Consider the following 12392-nt stretch of genomic DNA (forward strand, 5'->3'; position numbering starts at 1 on the left):
TTGTAACACTGTGCATTTTTGCTTTACTTGTTTATTTTTTTGGTAGTAGTCTCTAACAAAAAGCACTTGTCCATCTCCAATTTGACAATTTGTTTCTTAACACATTATCTACAGTTTGGCCCTGATTGTCTAGCAGCTGGAGCACTGTACTGCACTCCTGAAGGCCCCAGGTTCAATCCCAGATAGGCTTGCACCCCAGACTTCATTTACTTTTACCCACAGGTTACATCCCTGGTACATCATTGTGGAGACTTTTATTGCATGGCTTGTTTGTCAAAATACAATCTGTGATGTCAGTTGTGTCAATTGGACGTGTGATTCGTCATGACAATATTCCTCACTCTTTGGCTATTGCAGTGGTAAGGGATATATTTTCATCAACTATCATGCCTTGTTGTTGGCATTTTGTTACTATATAAACCTTCATGAGCTTATCTTCCACAGGGAGTCGTCTCTACTTGCTCCAACAAACTTTCCACGAAATTATGGCTTGTTTCTACTGGAAAGCATCAAAGCTTTATCTAATGTGATCTCCATGCATGGAGAAACTGCAATGAAGCTTACCATGACAGCATTCAAGTGTTCTGTCATTCTTAATGGTCTCTACAAATTACGCATTGTACCAACGATTTTCTTGTGTGCTTTGTCTGTAGGTGGTTGGACACTATCATCACATTTTATTTTTGGTTGGTGACCCAATGGCATGCAGCATTAAATTTTTATATTGTTGTACAAGCGTATTATAAGTTTTCAAACACTGTCCCGAATTTACTTGCAATCTTTCTTAGGTCATATGCACCCATGTCAGAACCCTAGAACACTAAGGCTGCGTTCACACTGCCGGCCGGGCCGGGCCGGGCCGACGCGTACTGGCTCGGCTCGTGCCTAGCCAGCTCAGGCCGACGTGTAGTGCATTCACACTGCGCGCCGCGCCGAGCCGGGACGGCAAATGGGGGAAAATCCACTTCTCCGATTTTCATGTTCTAAAAATTCTTAGCGGTATATAAGACTGCGCCACATCGTTTTATGAACTCATTTTTTCCTTAAAAGCGTTACTTACGTCGTGAAAAAAGAAAAAGTCTACTTTTCGTTTCGCGTGATTTCTTAGTTTCGTAACGCTTCCCAACCGATTTTGAAGAAAGTATCCGGCTAAAAAATCTGATTTTTGTACACGTGCTAGTGTAACATCTCAGCTTCGTATTGAATGATTTATCTTTTCATATTTCTTAACAGTCATTGTGAAACGATGCTATTTGTCAACGTTGTGCACTTGATTTACAAATCTTGTAGTGAAAAAGTTATGTAGCGGGTAGCTTACTGTTAGATCCTTTTTAGACCATACATTGTTGCGAATGAAATGTAGCTAAAAGTACTAAAAAGTTTTTGAAATGATAATGACACTGATATCTGTCTCTGGTCACAAGTAATGAGAGATATTCAGTGGCGTCAGTGCCGCGTTCGCAAGCCACGGAGTTCTAGCGGTTACAGCTTGGTTTAATGTAGTCATATAATGCAGGACAGAAAAAAACTAATTACCAGTGATCAGTGGTGTAAAACTAATCACAAAAACAAACTGGAGATTTGTGATACGTTTACTGCAGAAACTGAAGCGCAATTCTGTAGTCTCGTTGTCTACTTTGACAGAAAAAATAATGGAGAGTTAATGAAACTACTGTACATCGACATAGATGTGCGTTTCATTGTTCTTCATTGTTTTTTTTTTCTTCCTTGGCGGGCTGCGCTGCACTGTCAAGGTAATCCCCACTCTTTGGCTAAATGGATGTCAGCTGCCGGAGACCTAATAAATAAATTTTAAAAAATCCCCACCCTTCGACAGCTGACAAGCAAGTCAGTAGAAAACGCAGCTGCAGCCAACAGCTGCTCGCCTTTAGCTAGTCTGTGCTGTCGTGTAGAACAATGTCTTCACTCTTTTATTTGTATTGTTTTGAATCTGCTGTAACTCGTCGAGTTTTGAAGTACAGAAGAACTAGGAGGTTATGGATTCATCCCATAAATAGCGACAGACATTTAGGAGAGTTTTTTTCTTTATGTGATGAACTTAAAATCTATCCTTAAAAATTTTTATTCAAATTACAGAACGAATCATAATACATTTCAGTATGTGCTGCAGAACATTCAAGACAAAGTTTCGAAACAGAACACAAATTTGAATGTAAATACGGTAGATTAAATAAATGAAATAAAAGTAATTTCTCATGTATCATTATAATAAACGTAATTTTTCCTCACTGATTGTGAAATGTGAGGTAACATCTTAAAAAAAAAGACGTGTGCAGTCACACTTGTGATGAAAGCAGAAGGGAGACGTGTGATGTGTGTACTGCAGGAGCAGTAGTGCTGCGCCACAGGCTCGCGCCTGCGGTCGGCTCGCGCCGGCAATATTAAACATTCGAGATGTCGCCGGCTCGGCTCCGGGAGGCGTACGCCGTGTCGGCGCGGCCCGGCCGCCAGTGTGAACATCGCAATTCAAAACCATGTGTTTGTAATCAAAGCGGGCGGCGGCCCGGCCAGGCTCGGCTCGGCCCGGCCGGCAGTGTGAACGCAGCCTTAAACAAAAAAAAAAAAAAGTTAAAAGCTACTACACGGTAAGCCCAATTGATGGGTTGGAAAGAAAGCTAAAAAAGGACTTCGTCTTGGAGACAGATTCCTAAAATACGCCACAGAGACAATGTAGGTTCTGAACTAAAGATTAAATGTTCTTTGCTGTATTGCTACGGCAGATAAAAGTAAAATGCAGGTGACAGCTCACGTGTCATTTGCTAAAAAGGCCTCTAACTCAGACGGCAAACATACATTAGAATGTAAGTGGCTTAAAAAAATGGCATCCCATCAGGAAATGGTGTACCATCAATGATTGATGACAATAAGTAGAAAGTGGTGAGGGTTCACCATTTAACAAATGGCGATGGCTAAAACAACAGTGCCCAATGCCTAACCTTGCTAAAATGATCTTTTGGTGAGCGGGCTGAGAGATGGTTAGCCAAGCCGTTGGGAGACGCTTAAGTTCCCGGAAGGGAAGACCAGTAGTGATCCAAAAGTGACACCACCTGCTGACAGATGGCAACACGGAGGTCATCGACAGGAATGGAAGAACTAGTGAGCTGAGGACTACAGCCTCGGCAGCAGTGTCCGCAGCCTCATTTCCCATCAGACAGATGTGACCAGAAACCCACATAAACATCACAGTGACTCCCTCAAGAGCGAGCAGGTGGAAGCTTTCTTGGACCTGTTGCACTAACTGATGGACTATGTACAGCACACACAGGCTCTGAAGGGCACCGGGAGAATCAGACCAGATGACAAAATTGAAAAGCCTGTGTCGCTGGATGTACTGTGTGTCCTAATAGAGGACAAAGAGCTCTGCTGTACATACTAAGCAGTGTTCTGGAAGCAAATACCAAAAATCGTTGGTGCAAATGATGAAGGCACAGCGGACACCATGATCAATCTGAGAGCCACCAGTGTTTACAAAAGTGCTATCAGGAAGTTCTGCGTGTGAAGGTCAAGAAACTTGCAGCAAGAGATCGAATCTGGGGTAGTTTCCTTAGGAAGTGAGTGAAGTCAAAGGTAACGTGCGTGGCGCACAAAGACAAGGTGGTGAAGGGTTCAGACCCATCAGGAAAGTGGCAGGTAGTGTGAAGTAAGCTGCTGTAGCAATAGCTGAATGCAAACTCTAGGCGGTAACAGAGAAGAGAGACGTTCCCCATACTGGCGGTCAAAGGTGACATTGAAGGAGGAGGCATAGGGTGGGTGCCCAAGTATAGCAGACAAATGGCATGCCTATCTACTGAGTAGATTATCATGCTGGTATGACAACGGTAGTTTGACAGCTTCTGCACACATACTCTCAAATTCCATGACAGTGGATTGTATTTAGATAGTGTATGATTGCTGGATGTGCGTATGCATAAATGAAACACCCATAGTTTAGTTTCGAACAGAGAAGGGATCAGTGTAAACAGAGAAGAGTAGTCCGACTGCTCTCCAAAAAGTACCACTTAGGACACTGAGGGACCACAGGCAGCCAGGGAAAACATGGGAGGATCAAGAATGTTTCCTCTCAAGCATGAGCCCGAGGAACTTAGTAGTTTCAGCAAACGGAAGAGCAAGATGTAAAGAAAGTGGAAGAAACTCATTGTGCCACCAGAAATTCCTACAAACGGTTTTATCAGTGGAAAAGGGGAAGTTATTGTTGATGCTCCAAGAGTAAAGATGATTGAGACATCACTGAAGGCACTGCTCAAGGGGACAAGTCCACGGAGAATTACAAAATCATCGACAAAAAGGGAGCCAGATATGTCTGATGGGTGACAGCCATAAAAGGGTTAATGGCTATAGCAAAGAGGACGGCACTCAGGATGGAACCATGAGGATTCCCGTTTTCCTGGATAAATGTGTCCAACAAGGCAGATCCCACACGAATCTTGAAAACTCTGTCTTTTAAAAATTCATGAAGGAAATGGGGCAGGTGGCTTCGGAAGCTCCATGTTTATAGAGTAGGGAGGATACCAGTCCTCCAGCAGATGTCGTAGGCTTCTTTACAAATCAAAAAACGTAGCCACAGTCTGGTATTTCTGCAAAAAATCAATCATGACAAAGTGAGATAGTGAACTACAGAATGATGCACTCAAAATCCACATTTTGCTGCGCAGTGGTTAGTAAATTGCGAGACACTAGTCACCATACCAGCCAGGCATGAATCGCATTTTCCATCACCTTGCAAACACAACTAGTGAGAGAAATGGTGTGGTAGCTAGAAGCAAGGTGTTCGTCCTTAACAGGCTTAGGTAGGCATCTGCGAAACATGCCTTCTGCCCAGATGCAATTGTACATATGAAGGAGAAAGTACTTGCCTGCAGGCAAGTGAAAGGTGCTGCAACATCTGAATGTGAGCATCGTCCGGCCCTGGGCCGGAAGATTGGGATGTTGTGAAAGCATGATTTAGCTCCCTCATGGTGAAGGTGGCATTGTAGCATTCACGTCCTGAGGGGAGAAAGGTATCACCCGAGCCTCCTCCACTCGTTTCCAGTGGAGGAAGGCGGGGTGATAGTAGGTAGAGCTCGAACTCTCCACAAAATAGCGGCCTAAGGTGTTGGAGATAGCAAAGTGGTCTGCAATGACATCATCATCTACAGTCAGGCTGAAAATTGGGAATGGACCTCGGTCCCAGAGAGCTGTCGGAGGTTGGCCCACACAACAGAACAGGTACAGAACTGTTAAAAAGGACTAGGTAGTAAATGAAATTCAGTTACCTTTTTTGTTATTGCAAAGAATGTGATGACACTGCGCATGCAACTGTTTGTAACAAAAACAGTTCGCCATCGTAGGATGACAGTTGCAAACACAGAAAGCAAGTCTCTGTGAGTGAATTGCGCTGTGACACATCTCAGTCACCAACGGACTAGGACACAGTGCAGTAAAGGTGAAGTGCGAGGAATGGAACATTCTGCAGTGGTAAGGGCAACATTGATAAGGTATTCTACCTGGTTATCACAAATGGAGAGATGATGAAACTTGGCTGCGAAAGGCAAAGATCCTGAGTTCGAGTCTCAGTCTGGCACACAATTTTAATCTGCCAAGAAGTTTCATATCAGCAGTGCACACACGGCTGCAGAGTGAAAATTTCATTCTGGGGAAATGATGTTTGTCGCTAGGGAGAAGTAAAGCCTCCAGTCAGCCTTAGAAAGCTGCCAGTTGGATTTACACTTAGGTGGGGTATGAGACTGCAAACAGATAACACATGGCGAAGTGGTCACTCGAGTACATGTCAGAGAGAACAGGCGACTCGAGATGACAGGCAAGCTGAGCAATGCAGAATGAGAGGCCCAAATGGGAATATGTGAGTGTGGAGTCTGAAGGGAATGTGGGTACTCATGTGTTCAGACAGATGAAGTTGATTTGATTGAGGTCAGCCAAGAGGACACCTCTTGGAAGGGCACCTATGTAAGAGCCCCATGGGGATGGTGGGCATTGAAGCCACCGAGCAGCAAAAATGGGTGAGGAAGTTGACCAATAAGCTTGAGGAAGTCTTCCCTGGAGACAATGGATGACGGAGGGATGTTACAAATTTAATGAAGATAGTGCTATTTCTCCAAAGGGATATAAAACAACTATGTCTTCATTTTCTTGTGACAAGCATAGAGTCATCATATTATTTTGCCCTTGGTAAGATATTTGTTACCATCCTGATTCTGTGTGTTTGCACAACAAATGGAACCTTACTACTGATACTTTAAAACTGTTAGGTCTTACTGCACAAGGTAGATATTTTGATCTTCAGTCCAGATACAGCCTGGAAGATGGATGTAAAATGAGTTTTAAAGATATTAAATTTCTTGCGTGAACAAACCAGTGGCCATTCGTGCTGCCCTTCTCTGTATACATTAAATATACCGCGTTAGTCATATTTGGTACATGTCCCACACACTTGAGCAGTGTTCTAGAACAGTCGCAACATTGTTCTTTCACTATGCAGCTAGGGTTACTCATTGAAAATATGGGGCATGCCCAGAAAGTAAGTACTGTTTGGGGGGAAAAAACTCATAAAAACAATTTTTTCAAATTAAAATTTATTTTTATAAGAAAGAGCATTTTTTAAACTATTTTTTTACATAGTTGCCACTATTGTTCAGGTATTTGTCATAGTGGGGAAACAAACTTTTTTTTGCCCTCTTCATAGAAAGATGCCACCAGTGAAGACAGCCTCTTCTTAACATTGCATTTTGAGTCATCATTGTTGTCAAAGTACCTTCCTCCATGATCATGACCCAAGTTCAAGAACAAAGGGTTGTTGGCAGGTGGGGACTGGGGCTGTGCGACAGGTGGTTGAACTACTCCCAACCAAATTGTTGAATAAGATTTTGAGTGACACCAGCAAAATGGAGACATTTGTTGTCATGAAGCAAGACAGTGCCCTGACTGAGCAGTCCATGTCTTTTATTTTGAATTGTGCACCAAAGTCTCCTCATGGTTTCACAGTATTGTACCCCACTGTCAGTTTCACCTTTGGAAAGGAATTGAACTAGCAAAAAATGACGCAAAAAATAAGTGTTAAGCAGTGGATGTTTTCACTGGCAGCATTTTTCTATGAAGAGGGAATAGAAAACTTGGTTTCCTGTTGTGACAAATGTCTGAGCAATAGTGGCAACTATATAGAAGAATTGTTTAGGAAAAGCTCTTATCTGTAAAAATAAATTTTGGTTTGAAAAAAATGTTTTTGAGGTTTTTTCCAGAACAAGACTTTCTGGACATGCCTCATATATGTAATAAGTGCTATAACTTCATGAACACTACTGAAATTGAGATTTCTGTTCTGTTGGAGAGAGCCTACTGCCATTGCCACGTCAATTGGAATAGTTCACACATCCTGTAACTTTGAATCATCAAGCCTTGACCTGGGTGACAGTGTAGTAGCCTAAGCTCAGGATTGGTCAAAATGTACAGTGTCAGTGCATTAGGTCACGAATGCTTGATCTGTGAGGAACTGCAGCTGTTGTTATATAAGCAGTATGGACTTTTCCATGCCGTCATATCAAGAATGATTGTAGGTAACTTTATTCAGGGAGGATACTGCAGTGTACCACCCACCAATTCATTGCCAGAAAACATCAGCAAGTAGTGATAAGATACAGAACTCAATCTCCTCCCTACGGATGCAAAGGCCATGGGAGACTGTCTGATCAGACTCGCCACAGTGCACAGAGATCAAAAAAATTGCAGAAATGCCCTGGTGGACACATGAAACAAATAAGCGCATCCCACTTGCCAACTGGGCACAGCTAAGGCAGTTGAAAAGAGATTTTTGTGTGTCAGGATATACAGCTAAGGCAGTTGAAAAGAGATTTTTGTGTGTCAGGATATGTACATAGAACAAATTGGGGATCCAGATACATGAACCAAAGCTACTCACCAGCGAGCTACATAAGAACCCACTGTCAGTATGGCATACATTGTTACTTGTCCTGTACAGTCTATTTTGGACACCACTAAACAACATAGGCATATCATGGGCCCAGCTCTGACCAATCACAGTGAGTTGGGGCTGGTTGTTCCATGGTTGTGGATCGGGGTGGTTCTGTAATGCTTTCAGTGTCTTGTGAAGTTTTCCCATTATCATTAACCTGAAAGGGGCTGCTACATGCTACTAGGTTGGTGTCTAATTCAGTTGCTCACTGGATATGTAATAAATAGTAATATTACAGAAAAAGATGACATGCTTAAAATATTATATTGACATATTTCCAGTGTCATGGGGAGTGAGTACCAGATCACCAGCATTGTGAAGCCTAGTGCAGGGTTGGCTCAGTTGACTGACAGCATAGGGGAGTTATGTAGGAATTGTACGAAGGAGGATCAGGTAGTGATAGTGGGTGGAGCAGGGACTAGTCTTGATAGGGACGGGGAATATGATGCAGGTGGTGATCTGGTGAAGACAGCTACTCAAACTTGTGGCACGAATGTGCATTTCGTGAAACTGTTTGAGCATCGTGATCAGCCTCATCTTAATGCGGCTGTTAGGTGCGATAACATGGTGCTAGAGAAGGCACTGATGGCAGAGGACATGGGTCACATTACAGTGGTACTGGTTGAGTGTATCAGTAGATCAGGTTTCACTAGGCATGACCTGCACCTCAATAGGTGTGGGAAGGGGAGGCTAGCAAAGCTTATAGGTAACAGTGTAGTTGGTGGTGGCAGGATCACTCATGGAAAAATTTCTGTAGTAATAGGTGTTAGAGCTGCGCCTTTTTTAGATTAAAGGAAGGTATACCTCCTTAAAGGAAGTCCCTCTAGCAAAGGAATCACCTTCAGGGTATGTCATGTTTCCAAGTAGAGAAGGAATTAATATATTTCATCAAAATATAAGAGGTATTATAGATGTTGAGCTGAAATTATTGGTATACCTGACCGGTTTTCAAGGAGTTTCTTGTGGCGTGGGGGAGTGGCCATATATGTATTTAAAAAAAAAGTAATTCCATTCGAGTCAATAGACATATCACAGCACTGCACTGAACAGAACATATTTGAAAGTTGTGCCGGAGCAGTTGAATTTAGTGAAACTAAACATCTAATTTTTGTTGTTTATATGTCCCCCCACTCTCACTTCAGAGCATTTCTGCTCAAGCTAGAGAGGGTTCTTGATTCACTTTATAGGAAGTACCAGAAATTAGTTATATGTGGTGGCTTCAGTATTAATTTTGTGTATGATTGTACAAGAAAAAGTAGATCTTCTAAATTCATAGGATCTGATGCAGACTGTGTTTTTCCAAATAGGATGCATGGGAGCAGTAGTACAGCCATAGACAACATTTTTATTCATTCTTCATTACTAGATGGGCATTCTATTAGTAAAAGGGTGAATGGCTTTTCAGATAATGATGCACAAATTTTAACACTAAAAGGCTTTTGTACTCAAACAAAATGTCACTATGTAGGAATGTTAATCCAGCAGCAAGAGAGAGTTTTTTTAAACCTCGTCAAGGAACAAGAGTGGCAGGACGTTTATAGTGCCAGTAACATAGATGACAAATATAATGCTGTCCTTAACTCATTTCTCATGCTCTTAGAGAGATGCTTTCCATTAGAATGTTCTAAATGTGGTACTAGCAGTAAAAGGCAGCCTGGGTGGCTGATTAGCCACACTCAAGCTACAGTAGCCCATTACAAACAGTACTGTAAGGTGCTTAAAAATATTATTAGGAAGACAAAGAGTATGTGATGCTCAAATAGAATAGCTAATTCATAGGATAAAATTAAAACCATATGGTAAGTTCTGGAGGTCTGGTCAGCAGCCAAGGTCGACAATATAAAGTCAGTTCGTAGTAAAAATATTTCTGTTACTGATAAGTCAAATTTATGTACAGTATTTAACAATCATTTTCTGAGCGCTGCTGATGCATTAAATAAAAATTTAGTTTTGACATGGAATCATATAACTCTGTTGGAAAATGCCTTTCCGAGATTGAGGTCTGAAATACTCCTCTGTGATACAGACAAGGGGGAGATTGAGTAAATGATTAAATCACTGAAGACTAAGGACTCTCCTGGATATGAAGGAGTGCCTAGGAGGATATTAAAGTACCGTGCTGCACATGTTAGCCCTGTACATAGCCACATTTATAACTTTTCCTTTAAGAATGGTCAGTTTTCTGAACAGTTAAAGTACTCAGTAGTAAAGTTGCTTTATAAAAAGGGAGAAAGTGCTAATGTATACAACTTTAGACCTATTTCCATGCCATCAGTGCTTGCCAAAGTTATTGGAAAGGCTGTGTATGTAAGGATAAGTGATCATTTTATATCACATAATTTGCTATCACACATACAGTTCGGCTTTAGAAGTTGTTTAACAACTGAAAATGCTATATTCTCTTTTCCCAGTTAGGTACTGGATGGATTAAGCAAACGGTGTCAAACGCTAGGCATATTTTTTTGATTTAACTAAGGCGTTTGAGTCTGTTGATCACAAAATATTGCTCCAGAAGTTGGACCATTATGGAATACAGGGAGTAGCTCACAATTGGTTCACCTCTTACTTTAACAACTGACAGTAAAAGGTCATTATTCACCATGTTGAGAATGGCTGTGTTGTGGGGTCTGAGTGGGTTGCAGTCAAATGTGGAGTGCCCAAGGGATCAGTGTTGGAGGCACTTCTGTTCCTTATTTATATAAATGATATGCCCTCTAGTATTACAGGTAACTCTAAAATATTTCTGTTTGCTAATGATACTAGCTTGTTAGTAAAGGATGTTGTGTGCAACATTAGCTCAGTTTCAAATAGTGCAGTTCATGACATAAGTTCATGGCTTGTAGAAAATAAACTAATGCTAAATCACAGTAAGACTCAGTATTTACAGTTTCTGACACACAATTCAACAAAACCCTACCTTTTAATTTCATATAATGAGCATTTGATTAGTGAAACTGAACAGTTCAGATTTCTAGGTGTTCAGATAGAAAGCAAAGCCCACGTTCAGGATCTTGTTCAAAGACTTAATGCTGCCATTTTTGCTACTCAAATGGTATCTGAAGTAAGTGATCGTTCAACACAAAAATTAGTCTGCTTTGCTTATTTTCATTCACTTATGTCATATGGTATTATATTTTGGGGTAACTCTTGCCATTCTCAAATAATAGTTTTGGTTCAGAAACAGGCAGTATGGGCAATAAGTTGTATTAAGTTCACGAACCTCTTGTCGACCTCTGTTCATTAATTTGGGTATTCCGACGTTGGCCTCTCAATATACAGAGAGAGAGAGAGAGAGAGAGAGAGAGAGAGAGAGAGAGAGAGAGAGAGAGAGAGTGTGTGTGTGTGTGTGTGTGTGTGTGTGTGTTTGTTTGTTTGTTTGTGTCTCTATCAACATACCAACGCTTTCGTTTGGTAAGTTACATCATCTGTGGTTTTAGATATGTTCTTCCCCAGATGATGTAACTTACCAAACGAAAGTGTCGGCATGTTGATTGACACACAAACACACACACAAAATTCAAGCTTTCGCAACCAGCAGTTGCTTCATCAGGAAAGAGGGAAGAATGAAAGGATGTGGGTTTTAAGGGAGAGGGTAAGGAGTCATTCCAATCCTGGGAGCGGAAAGACTTACCTTAGGGGGAAAAAAGGACAGGTATACACTCGCGCGCGCACACACACACACACACACACACACACACACACACACACACACACACACACACACACATCCATCCGCACATACACAGACACAAGCAAAAATGTCTGCTTGCTTTGTCTTTAAATATGTCTGCTTGTGTCTGTATATGTGTGGATGGATGTGTGTGTGTGTGTGTGTGTGTGTGTGTGTGTGTGTGTGCGCGTGCGAGTGTATACCCGTCCTTTTTTCCCCCTAAGGTAAGTCTTTCCGCTCCCGGGATTGGAATGACTCCTTACCCTCTCCCTTAAAACCCACATCCTTTCGTCTTTCCCTCTCCTTCCCTCTTTCCTGATGAGGCAACAGTTTGTTGCGAAAGCTTGAATTTTGTGTGTATGTTTGTGTTTGTTTGTAATAGTATCAGCTTATTCCCAAGAATAAGCAACTTTCACTCTGCAGAAATCCAACCTGCATTTGGATCGGACTTGCTGCGTCCATTTTCAATAAGCTACCTCAAGAATTCAAAAATCTTTGCAGTAATCCACACGCTTTCAAATCAAAACAGAAGTTTCCTCATGGGTCACTCATACTCCATTGAGGAGTTCCTTAAAAAATTAAGATGATTCTTATGTTATATTGTTGATTGTGTTTACTTAAACGTATGGCTTGACATTTTTGGGTTCATAAACATTTTATTTTTGTCTGTTATTACTTTTATGTTCATGTACTGACACTTTCCATGACCCTGCAGATTGCTGTGTCTAGTCAGGATAA

At 41.6% G+C, this 12392-nt stretch overlaps 1 protein-coding gene across 1 annotated transcript in view; it reads right to left on the bottom strand.

Annotated features, from left to right (window-relative positions):
* Positions 1 to 12392, bottom strand: part of LOC124605413 (F-box only protein 32) — a 541318-nt gene that overhangs the window by 1426 nt on the left and 527500 nt on the right. The window lies entirely within an intron of this gene.

Source organism: Schistocerca americana, chromosome 3 (genome assembly GCF_021461395.2).
Source record: "Schistocerca americana isolate TAMUIC-IGC-003095 chromosome 3, iqSchAmer2.1, whole genome shotgun sequence".
Classification (NCBI taxonomy): Eukaryota; Metazoa; Arthropoda; class Insecta; order Orthoptera; family Acrididae; genus Schistocerca; species Schistocerca americana.